The sequence below is a fragment of the Neovison vison genome, chromosome 3 (assembly GCF_020171115.1).
Source record: "Neovison vison isolate M4711 chromosome 3, ASM_NN_V1, whole genome shotgun sequence".
Lineage (NCBI taxonomy): Eukaryota > Metazoa > Chordata > Mammalia > Carnivora > Mustelidae > Neogale > Neogale vison.
The window spans coordinates 173,007,560-173,025,544 of record NC_058093.1 but is presented as its reverse complement, the minus strand read 5'-3'; the positions used below and the strand labels follow the sequence as shown (position 1 = coordinate 173,025,544).

General features: G+C 40.6%; 2 pseudogenes; one reads left to right on the top strand and one right to left on the bottom strand.

Moving 5' to 3' along the window:
* Nucleotides 1–4,741: 4,741 nt before the first annotated feature.
* Nucleotides 4,742–5,532, top strand: LOC122901947 (annotated as a pseudogene).
* Nucleotides 5,533–5,910: 378 nt separating this feature from the next.
* LOC122903595 lies at nt 5,911–17,724 on the bottom strand (annotated as a pseudogene).
* Nucleotides 17,725–17,985: the final 261 nt, after the last annotated feature.

The following is a 17,985-nucleotide window of genomic DNA, read 5'->3' as shown; positions in this document are numbered from 1 at the left end:
ACCTCCTCCTGTTAGCTTTTCTGTACTCAGTTTTAATTTTATCTATGGGAAGATTTTCCTGCATCATTCCTCAAGGTGAGGTGGGTACTCTTTGACAATTTCTTATATTTGTTGGTCTCCTCTATTAGACCATAAACTCTTAAAGTCTTATTCTTAATAGCTAGTATAGGATCTAGCACATGCTGGCACTAAATGTGTTAAAAAATATTTACTGATGATTACTATCTCAATTACAATGCCTCCTGGATTGTATTATAAATTGTGTCCTTACTTTTTCAATTGATTGTGACCTTCTCACTCTTAGTCAACTTTACATTCCTTAGGCAACATAATTCCAAGTTTGTAACAAATACTCTATAATAGAATTGATGAATGGGGTGCTTGGGTGGCTCAGTGAGTTGAGCATTTGACTCTTGATTTCATCTCAGGTCATGATCTTGGGGTTTTGAGATTGAGCCCCTTCTGAGCTTGAAGCCTGCTTAGGGTTCTCTCTCTTTCTCTCCCTCTGCCCCTCTGGCACCCCACTTCCCTCATGCTGCTTATAAGCACACACTCCTTCTAAAAAAAAAAAAGTAGATGGATTGATGTTATGCATATAGTTTTTATGTTCCTTAACAAATTTATTAGAAAACACAAGCCTCGGTTTCTTGCTTTTTTAGGACATTGGCATTTCAATGGCTTTGGGAAAGTCCCAGAATGTGCTTTTAAAAGTGACAATTTATGCTGCAAGTGTGATCTAAATATATAGAAATATGTCAATAATTTAGTTTATCTAATTCAGAAAGATTTCATTCTACAGTGAAATATAATTTGTAAAGAAGTATGCTCCAGATAATTAAAACTCACATATAACTAAAGTAATTTAACAATTGAACATCTTTCCCTGACAGACACTAATTCAAAACAATCTGTCTTTGTTTGTAGGATGTGATTGAAACCTCAGCAGCAAATAGAATTCACTGGTCCATTATATGAACACAAAGGCTGTTAGAATGTGCATGCCTGGTAAGTATTAAACACTGAGATTCATGGGTCCAGTGGAACAGTGTTTTATAAACTCAATCAGTCTTTATTACAGAAGCAATAACAAATGCTTTCACAGAAATAGTCATCATACTCATCATATCACAAAGAGTTCATGTAATTCAAATCTGAATTGCCACATTTGAATGATCAAATATACTTTTATATAAAATAGTAACAATATTTTAATTTTGAAATCATTGTAAATGATGGTTGATTCAGGAATCATATTATATACCCATTAACAGATGAAGAAACAAAGGCACAGAAATGGTGAGTGACTTGTTCAAAATCACATCAGTAAAAAGTGGTGGGTCCGACCCGATGCCAAAGTGTTCTGGCTTTCAATCTGGGATTCTTCCCATTGTAGCATGCAATCTGCATCATTTTAAACATGTGTTGGAGAGCCATCATAATACGAATTGAAAACTTTATAGAGGAGATGTGGACTTCAAGTCCCTCTGATGACCAGCTAACTGATGTGGTCATCAAGTCCAATGACCAGCTAACCTGATGATGTTAGGTGCCAGAGTCAATGGGTTGTCCCCAGATTTGGGCTTCCCAGATATTTCTTCCTGACCTCATGGACTGAATCAGGCTGAATCATTGGGTTGGAAATGACACAGCTCACAGAGGCTCAGAAGTGAGTGACAGGGTTTTAAAGGAAGTGAGTTAGTCTTGAAAAAAACTGTTTCCCCTGACTTTTTAGATCGGCTAAATTACAGCCAGCTTCCCTAGGACATAAACTAATTTACTTGTACTTATGGGCACCAGTCATTGCACTAAGTGCTTTACACATTTCATCTCATTTTATCTCCACAAGAATTCAGTGAAATACATACCATTGCTACCATCTTATTTTACAGATGAGGAAACTATAATTTAAGGGAGGTTAAGTAATTTGCTCAAGATCAGGAAGTAGCAAGAGTTAAAAGAAAGAATTCAATCAAGAGAGTAAGACTCCAGAGCTCAAGCTATTACTCTCTTGTCTTTGAACATGAAAACTGTTGAGGTTGTCCTATGATGATTTCCCACCCCTGTTGAGCCCAGCTGTGAGGACCACCACAAAGATTTTACATGATTTCAGACTAACAGGTTGCAAAACAAATAGCAGAAGTAAAATATACATTTTAGATTAACATAAGAATTTGCTAAGCTTGGGATGCCTGGATGGGTCAGTTGGTTGGACAACTGCCTTCGGCTCAGGTCATGATCCTGGAGTCCCGGGATCGAGTCCCGCATCGGGCTTCCAGCTCCACGGGGAGTCTGCTTCTCTCTCTGACCTTCTCCTCGCTCATGCTCTCTCTCGCTGTCTCTCTCTCTCAAATAAATAAATAAAATCTTTAAAAAAAAAAAAAGAATTTGCTAAGCTTTAATGTGATAATAGAATATCATTCAGCAATAAAAAGGAATGAACTATGTACACATGTAACAACACAAATGAATCTAAAAGCATTGTGCTGGGAAGCCTGGGTGGGTCAGTCGGTTGGGCCGCTGCCTTCAGCTCAGGTGATGATCCCAGGGTCGTGGGATCGAGTACCACATCGGGCTCATTGCTCCGCAGGGAGTCTGCTTCTCTCCGCCTCTGCCTGCCACTCTGCCTGCTTGTGCTCTCTCTCTCTCTCTGACAAATATATAAATAAATAAAATCTTTAAAAAGCACTGTGCTAAGGGAAAGAAACCAGATTCAAGAGACTCTATACTATAGGATTTTATTTATATGACATTCTGGAAAAGATGAAACTACAAGAACAAAAAAAAAATACATTGGTGGTTTACTAGGGGCTCGGGATGGAGAGAGGGATTAACTACAAAAGAGAACAAGGGAGGGCGCCTGGGTGGCTCAGTGGTTAAGCCTCTGCCTTCGGCTCAGGTCATGATCTCAGGGTCCTCGGGTCAAGCCCCACATCGGGCTCTCTGCTTGGCAAGGAGCCTGCTTCCCCCTCTCTCTCTGCCTGCCTCTCTGCCTACTTGTGGTCTCTCTGTCAAACAAATAAATAAAAATCTTAAAAAAAAAAAGAGAGAGAGAGAACAAGGGAGCTTTGGAAGATGATGAAAATATTCTGTATATAATTTTTGAATTTCTTATGATGTGTTCCTAAAAAGGTGAATTTTCTGTGTATATGAGTCAGTAAACCAGACTTTTAAAAAGTAAAAATAAATATGGTCTCTAAAGCAGTGTTTTTCAAATCTCCATTAGCAAGATACAACCCATCAACGAGATATGAATTCCATTTATAGAGTTGTGATTGGCATTTTAAAAAGGGAAATAGAATAGGAGCACCTGGGTGGTTTAGCTGGTTAAGTATCTGACTCTTGGTCTCAGCTCAGGTCTTGATCCCAGGGTCATGAGCTCAAGCACCATCTTGGGCTCCACATTGGTCATGGAAATTACTTTTAAAAAAAAAAAAAAGGTGAGATAGAATAGGAAATATCAGAGTCATTACACACAGTGAAAGGAATATTGTTAAGGAAGCATTTGCTTCTGTTTCATGCATATATATGTGCTATAATGAAATATCAGAAAAATGGAAACCATGGTGAGTGTGTTTTTTAATGGAAGGAATTTAACTGGAAACTGGTTACACAAATAATGAAAAAGCTGAGAAGCCAAACAGGGGAAGACGATACAACCCAGAGATCAACAATGGCAGAAACCACTAATCCCTTTTGACTGGAGGGACATAGGGATGTGACAGTGTTGTTGGGTCTCAGAGCTGGGGTCATCCAGCAGAAGCTAAAATTGTAGGACATTTTGGCTGGAGCTGGAGCCAGAGGGGAGACCCAGCCACTGTCAAAGATGCGCTCGAGGCAGAGAAAGATGGAGGGAATCGTTCTCGCTTTTCCATTCCCCTCACCCACCAGTGTCAGAGCTGCACACGAGTGGCACCCAGCCAGAAGTCAGTTACCATAACCTGGGAGCCTTGGAAATACAGCCTTTTGGGATCATCATCCTTGAAACACGGTAGAAAAAGAGAAGAATAAGGAATGGATTTGACAGCAGATAGTCCCAGGGCTGGCGCAGCTGTGAAGTAAAATGTATTTCTGATCAAAGGTCAGATTTCAAAAGGTTTAAAAGCCATTGCTCTAGAGGACAAAGCTATTTCTGTGTTGTTGTCTCTCTATACAGGAAGAATAAAAATCACACTTTGACCGTTACAGGATGCCACATTTTGCCTTTTTGTATGTGCTTGAAAAGGCAGTTTGAACTAAAGGAGTTGGATTGGGAGACTAACCCACTTCTCTCCTTTGTGTTGGAATTAGCCATATCAAGATCTCTTGGTAGCAAAGGGAAAACTCCTGGCAGATGTAGATGGAATTTAGGCTAGGGAAAACAAAGCAGGAAGGACGTACACAAATGGCAAATGTGTGAGCAAAGAAATGAAATGCTTTTCTTCAATGGTGTGGAAGGAAAATTATAACAGTTAAAAATTGGTATGCTAGGTATCAAATCGTTTCTGTCAGCAGGTATTAGTGAAATGGATCCCGAAAACGGCCCGGATCTGCAAGAAACAGTTGCCATAATCCCGCAACACCAACTTGTTCCCCACTCTGATGACTATTCTACTTCTTCCCATTCCAAAACTTTGACCTTGAACTATTTGCAATTTCTGATCTCAAGAAATAGCTCGCAAGCCTCCCTCGTTAAGTCAAGCCTAATGCTTGATTCCTTGTGTTTAAAAACACTTAGTGCTGCTCTCTCCTCCTGCCTTCTGAGATGCCAAAAGAAAAGAAGACAAAGGGGAGGAAGACAGCCTGGGCTCCTGCTGTCCTGAAGAAGCAGGAGGCCAAGAAGGTGGTCAATCCTCTTTTGGAGAAAAGGACCAAGAATTTGGGTGTCAGACAGGACATCCAGCCCAAAAGAGACCTCACTCGTTTTGTCAAATCACTACATCTGGCTCCAGTGGCAAAGGGCTATTCCCTGTAAATGTCTCAAAGTGCCTCATGTGATTGACCAGTTCGCCCAGGCCTTGGACGGCCAAACAGCTACTAAACTGCTTACACTCACCCACAGACACAGACCAGACACAAAGTAATAGAGGAAGCAGGAATCGGCCAGGGTTGAGAAGAAAGCTACTGGCGAAGCAGATATCCCCACTAAGAGGCCGCCTGTCCTTCAAGCTGGGGTTAATATGTCACCACCTTGGTGGAAAACAAGAAGGCTCAACTGGTAGTGATTGTCCATGATGTGGATCCCATTAAAATGGTTGTCTTCTTGCCTGTCCTGTGTTGTAAGATGGGGGTTCCCTACTGCATTACTCCAGGCCAGGCTGGAGTGTTTGGTCCCCAGGAAGACATGCACCATTCTGGCTTCCACTGGTTAAGTATGAAGACAAAGGAGCTCTGGCTAAGCTGGTAGAATCTATCGGGACCAGTTACAAAGACAGATAGGATGAGATCTGCCATCACCAAAGAGGCAAGATCCTGGGTCCTAAATCGGTGGCTTGCATTGCCACGCCGGAAAAGGTAAAAAGGCTAAATAAAGAACTGGCCACCAGACTGGGCTAAGTGTATGCTGTTGAATTTCCTGCACGTAAAAGTGATAAAAAGTTCTCTTCCACAAAAAATAAAAATAAAAACATGCAGTGCTCACTTTTGGACATCTCCATCTACACCAGTCATGCAGGAGGAATGTACTTCAATCTGTTTCTTTCCTGTCTAGTCAACTTCTGTGATTTTTAAATATGGTCTGGGGAATATTGTTTTAAATTCAACTGTATCATTAGCAAGAGTTCTTTTTAAAGTCAGTGCGTATTGGGTGGATGGATGGATGGGGGGATGTAAGGATGGATGGATGGATGGAGGCAGAGTGAGTAAGTCTCTCTTCTAAGTTCCCGTCTGCCAGGCCCAGGGGGTCTCCTCCAGCCAGTTTCCTGGTTCTGACCGTCAGCGCTCCACTGTGCTGCCATCTAGCGGTAGCACGACTTCCGTGTGAGAAAGGTCCTTGCCGAAAAACAAGCTGGTCTGCAAAATGAAAGTGAATGTTAACAGTTCTTTTTTCTGGTTCCAGCCGCTTATGTCTCCTCATTCGGCTATCTTTAATAGTAACAGCACTTCACCTTGATGCTTAACACATATACAAAGAACACTCACAGGATTATATAAATCGATGTCACCAGCTCTGGCACCCTATGCCTTCTCAGTACAATAAATGCCAAAGGTCTCGGCATGCTTTGACGCACAGTCAATAGGCTCGTGATTTCTGAAAATGTGATAACCAGCTGTTTTTAGGGGAAAGTATAATCACTTTATTGCTTCCAAACTTCAGTTTCAATTTGATGATGCTTTAAAAAAAACCACACTTTACCCCTCTCTATAAACACTAACATCTTAATTGTAACAAAACCCACATTTATCCCAGAATATAATCATATAAAAATAAAATAAAATGGTTGCAAAGTTTAGGAAACCAGATGTGTAAAATAGGGACTCCACACCTGGGCATCCTGCCCCCTAGCCAAGTTGACACACAAAATCAACCATCACATGAGTCGTGGTGTGAGCCTCTTTTGATCCATTGTACTGTTCTGTCACGGACTCTTTTCATCTCTAGACTCATGTGCTTCAGTTCTGAGACATTGTATTGATTTTTTGTTTTGAACCCTCTCTTCTACATTTTCTTCTCTATTTCTGGATTGCTATGATTTGGATTTTAGAAATTCTGGCTGGACTGCCAAAGTTTCTATCCACTTTTACCATTTTTTCATCTGCCTGTCTTTTACCTTGTTTACTGGAAAACTTCCTTAATTTTTTCTTTCAACACTTTTGTTGAGTTTTTTGTCTCATTATCATGTTTTCAGTTTTAAGAGATTTTCTTTTTCCTTTGAGGGATCTCTACACTCTTCTAAAACAGTATCCTATTCTTGTTTCACAGGCGATATCTTTTCTTATCTCTGGCTATTAACCACAGCATTCCTTTCAAAAAGTGTTTTTTTTCTCTTGAATGGTCTGTTTCCTCTGAGTTGCTTTTTTTTTCTGCTTATTTCTTTGGTTTCTCTCTTCCATATTGGAGACTTCCCTCGGATGTCTGGTTGTTTTCATTTCCTCAAGAGTAAGGAACTAAAAATCTGCTTGCTGGGCCTGAGCAGGGAGGGGAAAGGGAACACTTCATAATGGAGTAGTTGGGGATATCTACTGTCAGTCTCTTTAGTCTTGGTTTAGTGGGCTGGTCAAGTTCCTTGAACACTTTTCTGGTCTCCTTTCATACAAACAAGGTTGCCAGTTGCTGATTGGGAGAAGAGGCCAAAGGATCTCAGGACCTGTTTCCAGTACTATGTGCTCCATTCACAGTTATACCTGGTGGCGTCTGTGCTCATCTCTCCCGACAATAAACCCCCATTCTCACAAGGGCTCCCCGATGGCCCAAATACGAAGTAGGGAGGAGACCCGGGGTCCAATTACTTAATCGATTCTCAGCCAGCTGTCCTATTCCCAGCTCTTTTCTATTTCTACTTCCTGACCTCCACAGGTGCCAGAGGCTGCCACTACTGGACCTCATCGGAGATCCTGCAGGGTAAATTAGAATGAATGTCAGCTTTCTGGGCTGCTGCCTGATGATTCTGTTTTGGGGAGTTTGGGGAAGCCTTGTATCACCCCATCTGTTTTGTAGCTTCAAAATCTTGCTTCTATCATCTCCTTTCTCTCTTCTCTCCATCCTGGTGAGTTTCTGCCTTCCTGACACTCCCTTCGCTGTTGTTTTAGTAGGGTCTTGAGAATGAGCAAAAGTAGATGGCTGCCTGTAACTACTGTCTTTACCTGGAAGGCCCTGAGTGGGATCTTTAAAAATAATTTCTGTTGATGAAGTTTCTATTCATTTAAAAATTCTTTAAATGTTTTTAAAGTAGGGAAATTCAGATTTTTTTTTTTTGTAGTCAAACATGATTAACTTTGTGTAGATGATTTCTTCCCTTGTTTCTAAATTTAAGAACTCTTTGTCCTATGTTAAGATTTGGTAAATATTTACTTGGGTCTGTCCGAAGTAACCATGGGGTTTTTTGGCACCAGCTTCCCATTTTCTAGTGGTGATTTTGTCCTATCCCTCCTTCTGGAGTGTTCCCAGGGCCTTTTCAGAATCCCCATGATGCCTTCTGTTCACTAACATTCTCAGCCAAGACCCTTTCCTTTCTTCTGTGTTGGCTCCCAATGCTTCAAGCTTCTCCAGTCCCTTCCACCATATCAAAATGTACTTGTGCAGGGTCTTCTTTCATTATACTCTGCTCTTTCTTAGCTAACTAAAGGCACCAAGAACTGCTCAGAGGAACTTTACATTCATTATTGATTTAATCCTTATGACAACCTAGTGTGATAGGTATTATTAGTCCCATTTCATAGATTAATACAATGAGGCTTAGAGAAGTAAAGCCTCTCTTATCCAGGATCGCAAGACTGGTAAGTCAAGGCAGTACAACAGCTTTAAACACTGCGTACATTCTCCCTACTTACTGTGCTAACTCACACAGTGAGACATTTAACAAATTTTAATGGCTATTTTTAAGACCATATTTTAACCTAAACAGCAAGCCTAGGAGTGAACATTTCAAAGAACAGCAGAAGTTTTGGGCAACAGGGCCTCTTATCGCCATGTAGGGTTACCTTTCTTCTCCCATCCACCCCCACAGAATGCAGTGTCGATTTGGCATTTTTAACACTGCAGCTAAAGATTATAAAAATAAAGCCATCTACAATCACGAAAAGCTCTGTGGAAGCTCCGTTATAAACTATAGCACTCGGGCCGAGAAAGACAAGCTTTTAAGCAGTGTATTTAGATATGTTGGCGTGTTATTAGACACATACTTGGGCCCATCCTCCACTTCACCTCTGTGTTTTCAATTCAAAAAAGGATTTTTATTCTTCATGGAAACAAATGATATCAAAATCACAAGGCATCTTCTCTGATTATTTCCATCTAAGGTTATATAAACACACAGTATTTATGATTTCATACACATTTTTTATCCTTACTGGGCTACGTTGGTTTCCAGGAATGAATAGCAGAGTATTCTAGATCTCCTCCAGGGATTCCGCATTACCCCCTCCTGTAACCCAGAATGCTCAGCTCCTCCACCTCTGACACCAAGTTGATCAGATCCCCTAGTTTCACACACAAATACACACATTAAAGGACGATGGTGTGCATTGCATGGGACATCAGAATAATAATATAGACTTTCTTCCAAAAGCTCATGTTCTAGAAAAGAGAGACATATAATATGTGATAAAATGTAAGAAAAAAATTATAATTTTTTTTCCAAGTGAACTCCATGACCAGCATGGATCTTGAACTCACAACCCTGAGATCAGGATCACATGCTCCATGGACTGAGCCAGCCAGGCGCCCCAAGAAAAAAATATTTTTAAAATCCATTCCTGAATTTCCTTTTTATACTTCCAGACAAAGAATGAGAGTTTTGAAATCTTTTCTTCCTTTCTGCTCCAACCCCCCATCAAAACAAAACAAAACAAAACAAAACAAAAAACCAACAACCCTGAATCTTCTCATACCTCATCTTCTCTCAGTAAACGGAGAGGGAGAGGGAGAGAGAATTCCAGGCAGACTCCCCGCTGAGCAGGAGCTGGAGGCGGGGCTAGATCTCACCAACCATGAGATCATGACCTGAGCCCAAATCAACTGTCCGACGCCTAACTGACCAAGTCACCCAGGCACCCCTGTCACACTGATTTAAGCACCTTCATTTCTTTCTTGGACTGCTACAAATACTTCTCAAATGGTCTCTGCTTTCCTTTCTTCCATTTTTGCTTCATGACAATCTGTTCTTCACACAGCAGACAGAAGCTCCCTTAAAAGTGCACATCAGCTTCTGTTTCAACCATATGGAGTAACTGGGTCTGAAGAACACTGGACAAAAATGTCTTTAATGCCCGCTTTCACACATTAGACAACCTGGCAGCCCAGACCTGTGGCCTCTGACAGAAAGGAAACAATCCAATGAACCATGAGATTGTCCCAGGTCTCTTTAGGCAGTTTCCAGGTGTGGTGGAGATGGCAGGAATCCACACAGACCCCAGGAGTCTTACTGGATTGGACAGACAGGAATGACAGCTGGGAGAGGCCAAAGCAGCTAGAATTCGCAGAGCACCATTTCTAAAAAAGAATTTCCACTTCAAATTTCCTTGGCTACTATGTTGCAAATCAACTGACCCTGTTGGAGTGTGTCTATTTCTTAGCTTCAATTTCAGTTCCCTTTATCTAGTTATCAATCATTACATCATTACCACAGAGTCTAAATTAGCACAGCTTTAAACAGCCCTGTGATGAGGTGGCATGTAGTTTCCAGCTTTCTTCTTTTTCAAGGCCGTTAGTGTAGGTCTTTTATATTTCCAGAAAACTTTTAGAACAGCTTGTCAATTCCTAGAAAAAAAGCCTGTTCAGATATTTACTAGAATTGTGTTGAATTCAAAGATCACTTTTGGATGACTATTAATCTAATTATATTATGTTTTCTAATGTGTGATGATGATATAACCTTCCACTTGTTTAGATTTTCTCTTTTTTTTAATAAGTGTTTTTTTTAATTTATTTGTCAGAAAGAGAGAAAGCAAGCATAAGCAGGGGAAGTGGCAAGGGAGAGGGAGAAATAGGCTCCCTACTGAGCAAGGAGCCCCACACCAGGGCTTGATCTCAGGACCCTGGGATCATGACTTCAGCCAAAGGCAGATGCTTAACCCACTGAGCCACCCAGGTGTCCCTAGATTTTCTTTACTATCCCTTATCAATGTTTGTATTTATCACTGTAGAAGTCTTACACAATTTTTGTAAATTTAATCTTACGTAGTTCATTTTTCATACTATTATAAATGGCATCTTAAAATTTCATTTTCTAATTATTTGCTGGTAAATAGAAATATGATTATTTTTTATATTAAGCTTATATTCTATGACCTTGTTAAATTCACATATTAAATCTTCTAGTTTTTTGTACATTCACTTTGTCGTTTCTGTATAAACTATCCTATCATTTGTAAATAAACAGTTTTACTTCCTCCTTTAATTCCATTGTGGCCAGGAAACATACTCTGTAAAATTTCAATTTTTTTTTGACATTTCACGAGACTTGCTTTATGGTTTAGTATGTGCCCATATTCAAAACTTTTCCAGACGGGCACCTGGGTGGCTCAGTGGGTTAAAGCCTCTGCCTTCGGCTCAGGTCATGATCCCAGTGTCCTGGGATTGAGCCCCGCCTGCATCAGGCGTTCTGCTCAGCAGGGAGCCTGCTTCCCTTCCTCTCTCTGCCTGCCTCTACTTGTGATCTCTCTCTCTCTGTCAAATAAATAAATAAATAAATAAATCTTTAAAAAAAAAAAAAAACACTTTTCCAGATGCACTTTAAAAATGTTTTTCCAATGGGGCGCCTGGGTGGTGTGGTCATTTAGCCTTCTGACTCTTGGTTTTGGCTCAGGTTGTGATCTCAGGGTCATGGGATGAGTCCCACATTGGGCTCCCACATTGGGCTCCCTCATCTGTCTCCACACTCGGCATGGACTCTGATTAACTTTCTCCCTCTTCCTCTGCCCCTCCCTGCTGCATGCTCTCTCTCTCTCTCTCTCTCTCAAGTAAATAAACAAATCCTTAAAAATGTTTTTCCATGTCTTCTGGCATCTATTGGTTCTTGTGAAATATCATTTCCATGATGAAATACCATCATCCATCATTGCTCCTCTACACAAAATGTTTTTTCTTTTTGGTATCTCTTTTAGTTTTTGGTAGCTGGACTATGATGTACTTAGTTGTGACTTTCTTGTATTTTTCTATTTATCTTGCCTGGAATGTGTTGAGCTTCTTGAGTAGGTAAGTTATTTCCACAAATATGTGGAAATTTTAACTGTTTTTTCTTTAGCTCTTTTTTTGGTCCCATTCTCTTTCTTTTCTCATTCTGAGACTCAGTGTGCACTTGTACAGATCACTTCGAATGTCCCATTATTTGTTTATTATTTGTAATGTTCATGATTTGTAATATTATTTCCCTCCTTTCCCAGGACATATCATTTCTAATGATCTTTTTTCAAATTCATGACTGTAGTGGTCATGAGAATATCCTCCCAGGCCACCAGCTACCAGGAGCATACTCGAGTGAGGACCTGAGCTATTATATTGTGAAATATTGTAAAATTCATTCCTCTTTGTGCTTAGGCCACACCTCTCATGTGTTGCTGCTGTACAAGCACTGAGGAACCCTGTGAGGGCTCCCGTTGTTTTGTGGACTCCCCATTAGGCTTCCTGAACTTTCCTTAGACTACATGACACTTAAATTTCCTTCTTTCTCTCCTTCATTCCAGGTCAGACTTATAGTGTGATAGGACAGCTATCACAGCCTCCCCGAGTCCCCTTCCCACTTTCTATATGAAGCATTTTCTCCGAACCCATTCTTAATGTCTGCTTTGAGGGGCACCTGGAGTAACACAGGTGAAATCAGGAGTGGTCTGAGAAAGCACGAGGTAAGATGAGGATTTAAATCGGGCTTGCCTGCCACCTGGCATACAAATAGAATGTGACCCTTGGCAGGTGGAACAAGGAAAGTCTCTAGCAGAAGGCAGAGCTCAGCTTCCTGAAAGCTTTAGTGGTGGTGAACCAGGAAAATCCATCAATGGAGAGCAATGTGAAAGGTAAGGTAATACGGACATACATGCACACTGTGTTCTGGGACCTACTGCTGCATCTGCACATTGAGGGTACACTTGCCATGAATGTGTGGCAGGGAAAAAGGCAAACCTGCTCCTGGGAAACACAGGACACTTCCGATGGCTGACGTTGGCTCAAGGATTCTCTACTGTCCTTTCCAAGCCTCCATTAGACTGCACAGACTGTCCATCTAGCACAAATCTTCCTCTGGTCTCTTCTTCACTTGGAATCACACTTGAATCCAGGCTGAACCGCTGATCTTGGGGTCATGAGCAGGCAACCCTTGATCTCGGGGTCATGAGTTTGAGCCCTGCATGGGGTATAGAGATCACTTAAATAAATAATTAAATAAAAACTGAAAAAGAAAAAGAAAGTATACTTTCCAATTAGTGAATATATGTTTGGCTCTTTTTCATAGTTTCCATGTCTCTGTTGACATTCCTCATCTATTAGTCAGTCATTGTCCCACTACTTTTCATCAATTTCTTTTTTTTTAATTTTTTTTTAAAGATTTTATTCATCCATTTGACAGACAGAGATCACAAGTAGGCAGAGAGGCAGGCAGAGAGAGAGAGAGAGGAGGAAGCAGGCTCCCCGCCAAGCAGGGAGCCCGATGCGGGACTCGATCCCAGGACCCGGAGATCATGACCCGAGCCAAAGGCAGCGGCTTAACCCACTGAGCCACCCAGGTGCCCCTCATCAATTTCTTAATGGAGAAAAAATAGCCCAATTTATTATCTAAACAAACTAACTTTCTCTCTCTCCTCCTCCCCTTGCTCATGCTCTCTTTCTCTCTCTCTCTGTCTCAAGCAAATAAATAAATCTTCAATAAATAAATAAAAATATTAATTAATGAACATAGAATCTACATGACCTCAGAAAGAAGATGATATCATTGACTCTGCCCTTCACCTTTTATATATAATCAAGCTGGCAAGTCCATTATTGATTTGGTGTCAGTGATTTAATAATTACTAATTATTTATTAAATCATCTTCTCTTTGCTACTACCACCATCTACTATAGTAACATCTAATTTTAGTCTTAGCCCGTCCTCCCTAGACATCTTCCATTTATGCCATAGCTCCATCTGAACTGAAAGGCTGTCTCTAAGGTGGCTTCCCATTATGCAGAAATTACAAACTTTTCTTGTAATTTTGTCTCCCTCTCCTGCTTCCCTTCCAGATGCTCAGTGTCCCCTGCTTTACACTGGAGCCATTGAGCTTGTCCCACAATATTATTCTATAACTTGATTTTCTACCTCGACTCATACTGCTGTCTTTTGAGCTCTTCCCATGCTATTGTCACTGTGACTTTCCCCCTTTCTCTATGTATCAGTCCAGGCAGGAGCTACTACAGGAGGACACTCCTGAATCTCTGAAACCACATTAGAGACTTGAGGCTCTCAGAAATTATGCGCCTATTCTTGATGATGATGATGATTGCTGCAGTAACCTTTTTTATTTGTCTCCTTCTCGTTCATGCTTATGCTATGCTGTATTCAATATCTGGTAGGCAGGGTAAAATGACGAAAATATAGGCACACCTTGAAGATATTGCCCCTTGGTCCCAAACTATCACAATAAAGCAGAAAATCATGATAAAGTGAGTCAAATGAAAGGTTTGGTTTCCCAGCACATGAAAGTTATGTTTACATTATACATTATATATATATATATATATATATATATATACACATATATACACACACACACACAAATATACAAAATCTATTCAGTATGTCATAGCATTATGTCTAAAAAAAGTACAAAGCTCAATTAAATAATACTTTGTTGCTGAAAAGTACTAACCATCATCTGAACTTTCAGGGAGTCATACTCTACCTGCTGTGGAGGGTCTTGTTTCCATGTTGATGGCTCCTGACTGATCAGGGTGGGGATTGTTGAAGGCTGGGTGGCTGTGGCAAAATCTTAACATGACAATGAAATTTTCCCCATCGAGTAATTTTTCTTTTCTTTTTCTTTTTTTAAAGATTTTTTTTATTTATTTGACAGACAGAGATCACAAGTAGGCAGAGAGGCAGACAGAGAGAGAGGAGGAGGAAGGCTCCTGGCTGAGCAGAGAGCCCAATGTGGGGCTCGATCTGAGGACCCTGGGATCATGACCTGAGCCAAAGGCAGAGGCTTTGACCCACTGAGCCACCCAGGCGCCCCCAGCGATTTTTCATGAGTGAATCCCCTCATGAGTGATTTTCTGTGACATGTGATGCTGTTTGATAGCACTTTGCCCACAGTAGAACTTCTTTCAAAATTGGAGTCAGTCTCTTCAAACCCTGTTGCTACTCGATCCACCCAGTTTATGGTATATTCTAAATCCTTTTTTGTCATTTCAGCAGTCTTCACGGAATCTTCACCAGGAGTAGATTCCTTCTCCAGGATCACTGTCTGTGCTCACCCATAAGAAACATCTTCTCACCTTGTGAATATTCTATCCTGGGCTTGCAGCAATTCAGTCACATCTTCAGGCTCCACTCCTAATGCTGCTTCTCTTACTGTTTCCATCATCTCTGCTGTGACTTCCTCCACTGAAGTCTTGCACACCTGAAAGTTATCTATGCGGGTTGGAATCAACTTTCCCCAAACTCCTGGTAATGGTGATATTTTGACCTCTTCCCACAAACCATCAATGTTCTTAATGGCATCTAGGACGGTGAATCCTTTCCAGGTTTTCATCTGACTTTGCCCAGATCCATCAGAGGAATCTGATGGGCAGCTATAGCCTTGGGAAATTAATTTCTTCAATATTAAGATTGAAAGTCAGTATTACTCCTTGAACCATGGGCTGGCAGAATGGATGTTGAGTTAGAAGGCATGACAACCACATTCATCTCATTGTACATCTCCATCAGAGCTCTTGGGTGACCAGGAGCATTGTCAGTGAGCAGTAATATTTTGAAAGGAATCTTCTTTTCTTAGTAGTAGGTCTAAACAGTGACCTTAAAATACCCAGTAAACCATGTTATAACCAGATGTGCTGTCATCCAGGCTTTGCTATTCATTTCTAGAACACAGGCAGAGGAGATTTAGCATAGTTCTTCAGAGCCCTAGGATTGTCAGACTGGCAGAGGAGCTTTGGCTTCAATTTAAAGTCCTCAGCTGCAGTAGTCCCTAACAAGACAGTCAGCCTGTACTTTGAAGCTTTGAAGTCAGGCACTGACTTCTCTCCAACTGTGAGAGGCCAAGATGGCATCTTGTTCCCATAGAAGGTTGTTTCTTCTACATTGAAAATCTGTTGGTCAGTGTAGTCACCTTCAGCAATGACCTTAGTTAGAGCTTCTGGGTCACTTGCTGTGGCTTCTCCATCAGCACTTGCTGCTTAACCTTGCACGTGGATGTCATGGAGGCGGCTTCTTGCCTTAAACTTCATGATCTACCCTCTGCCAGCTTCAGACTTCTCTCTTGCAGCTGCCTCACCTTTCTCAGCCTTCCCAGAATACCAAAGAGTCAGGGCCTTGCTCTGGATTCAGCTTCGGCTTAAAGGAATGTTGTGGTTCATCTGATCTTCTATCCAGACCACTCAAACTTTCTCCATCTCAGCAATCAGGCTATTTTGCTTTCTTATCACTGGCGTGTTCACTGGGTTCATGATTTTAACTCCTTCAAGAACTCTTCCTTTGCATTCACAGCATGGCTTACTATTTAGCACAAGAGGCCTAGTTTGCAGCCTAACATGGCTTTTTTTTTTTTTTAAGATTTTATTTATTTATTTGACAGGCAGAGATCACAAGTAGGCAGAGAGGCAGGCAGAGAGAGAGGAGGAAGCAGGCTCCCTGCTGAGCAGAGAGCCCTATGCGGGGCTTGATCCCAGGACTCTGGGATCATGCATGACCTGAGCTGAAGGCAGAGGCTTTAACCCACTGAGCCACCCAGGCGCCCCCTAGCATGGCTTTTAACATGCCTTCCTCACTAAGCTTAATTATTTCTAGCTTTTGATTTAAAGTGTGAGACATGTGCCTCTTCCTTTCACTTGAACACTTCGAGGCCATTGTAGATTAGTAATTGGCTTAATTTCAATATTGTTGAATTTGTTGAATTGTTGGGGACTTCGGAGGCCCGAGGGGAGGGAGAGAGACAGGAAATGACAGGTAGGTTAAGTGGTCAGAGCACACACAACGTTTGTCAATTAACGTACTAACTAACGTTCTAACTAACTTTAACTAACTAACTAACATTAACTAATATTCTATGTCTCATATAGGTAGTTCGTGATGCCCTAAAACAATTATGACGGTAACATCAAAGATCACTGATTACAGATCGTCAAAACAAATAAAGATAATGAAATAAAGATATATCTACATAAAGATAATGAAAAACTTTGGAGCATTATGAGAATTACCCAAAGATAGAAAGAAAGTGAGCAAATACAATTGAGAACATGGCGCTGAGAGGGTTGACGAAGAGTTCCCGCAGTAGTCAGTTGCAGATTCTCCCATTGAACACTAGATGGAGCGCTGATCTTTTGTTTGAAAAAAATGAACACCTGCTTTACCTCTAAACCCTGGTTTTAAAAAATTATCCTTTGCCTGGTTGAATCTTTAGGGTTTAAAAAACAAGCTATCTGTCAGCCTAAAGTTTTCTTTAAACCAACTTTTTAGACTTATGCAGATTCAACAATGGTTAAATGTCAAAACGAGAGCTATTCAAATTTATTTTTAAAATTCCGCTAAGCGATTTCTTGAGTTAGCTTACCGTGGCCCACCAGCTGGCATTTACTGATTATCAGAAGAAATTTATTAATTTTTAAAAGTATGTAATTAATTTTATCTTTGAAAACATGGAACTTGGGAAAAGGGTTGAAAATTGTCTTTACATTTTTTTCTAACCTTCACAAAATATAAACTCACCTTTTGTAATAAGAATAGTAAATAACCCCCCCAAAAGAATATGACTCTGCCGTCAAAAAGAATGAAATCTTGCCATTTACAATGTTGTTGATAGAGCTATGAAGTATTATACTAAGTGGAATAAGTTACAGAAAGACAAATACAGTATGATTTCACTGACATGTGTAATTTAAGAATTAAAACAAGCATGGGGGAATGGGAGAGAGACGCAAATCAAGAAACAGACTCTTTATAGAGAACAAACTAATCGTTACCAGAGGGGAGGGAGGGGGGATGGGTGAAATAGGTGATGGGAATTAAAGAGTGTACTTGGAGCACCAGGTGTTATATGGAAGTGTTGAAACACTAAATTGTACACCTGAAACTAATATTACACTGGATGTTAACTGGAATTTAAATAAAAGCTAAAAAAAAAAGTAAATATTTTATGATTTACTATGATTATGCACAGAAACTT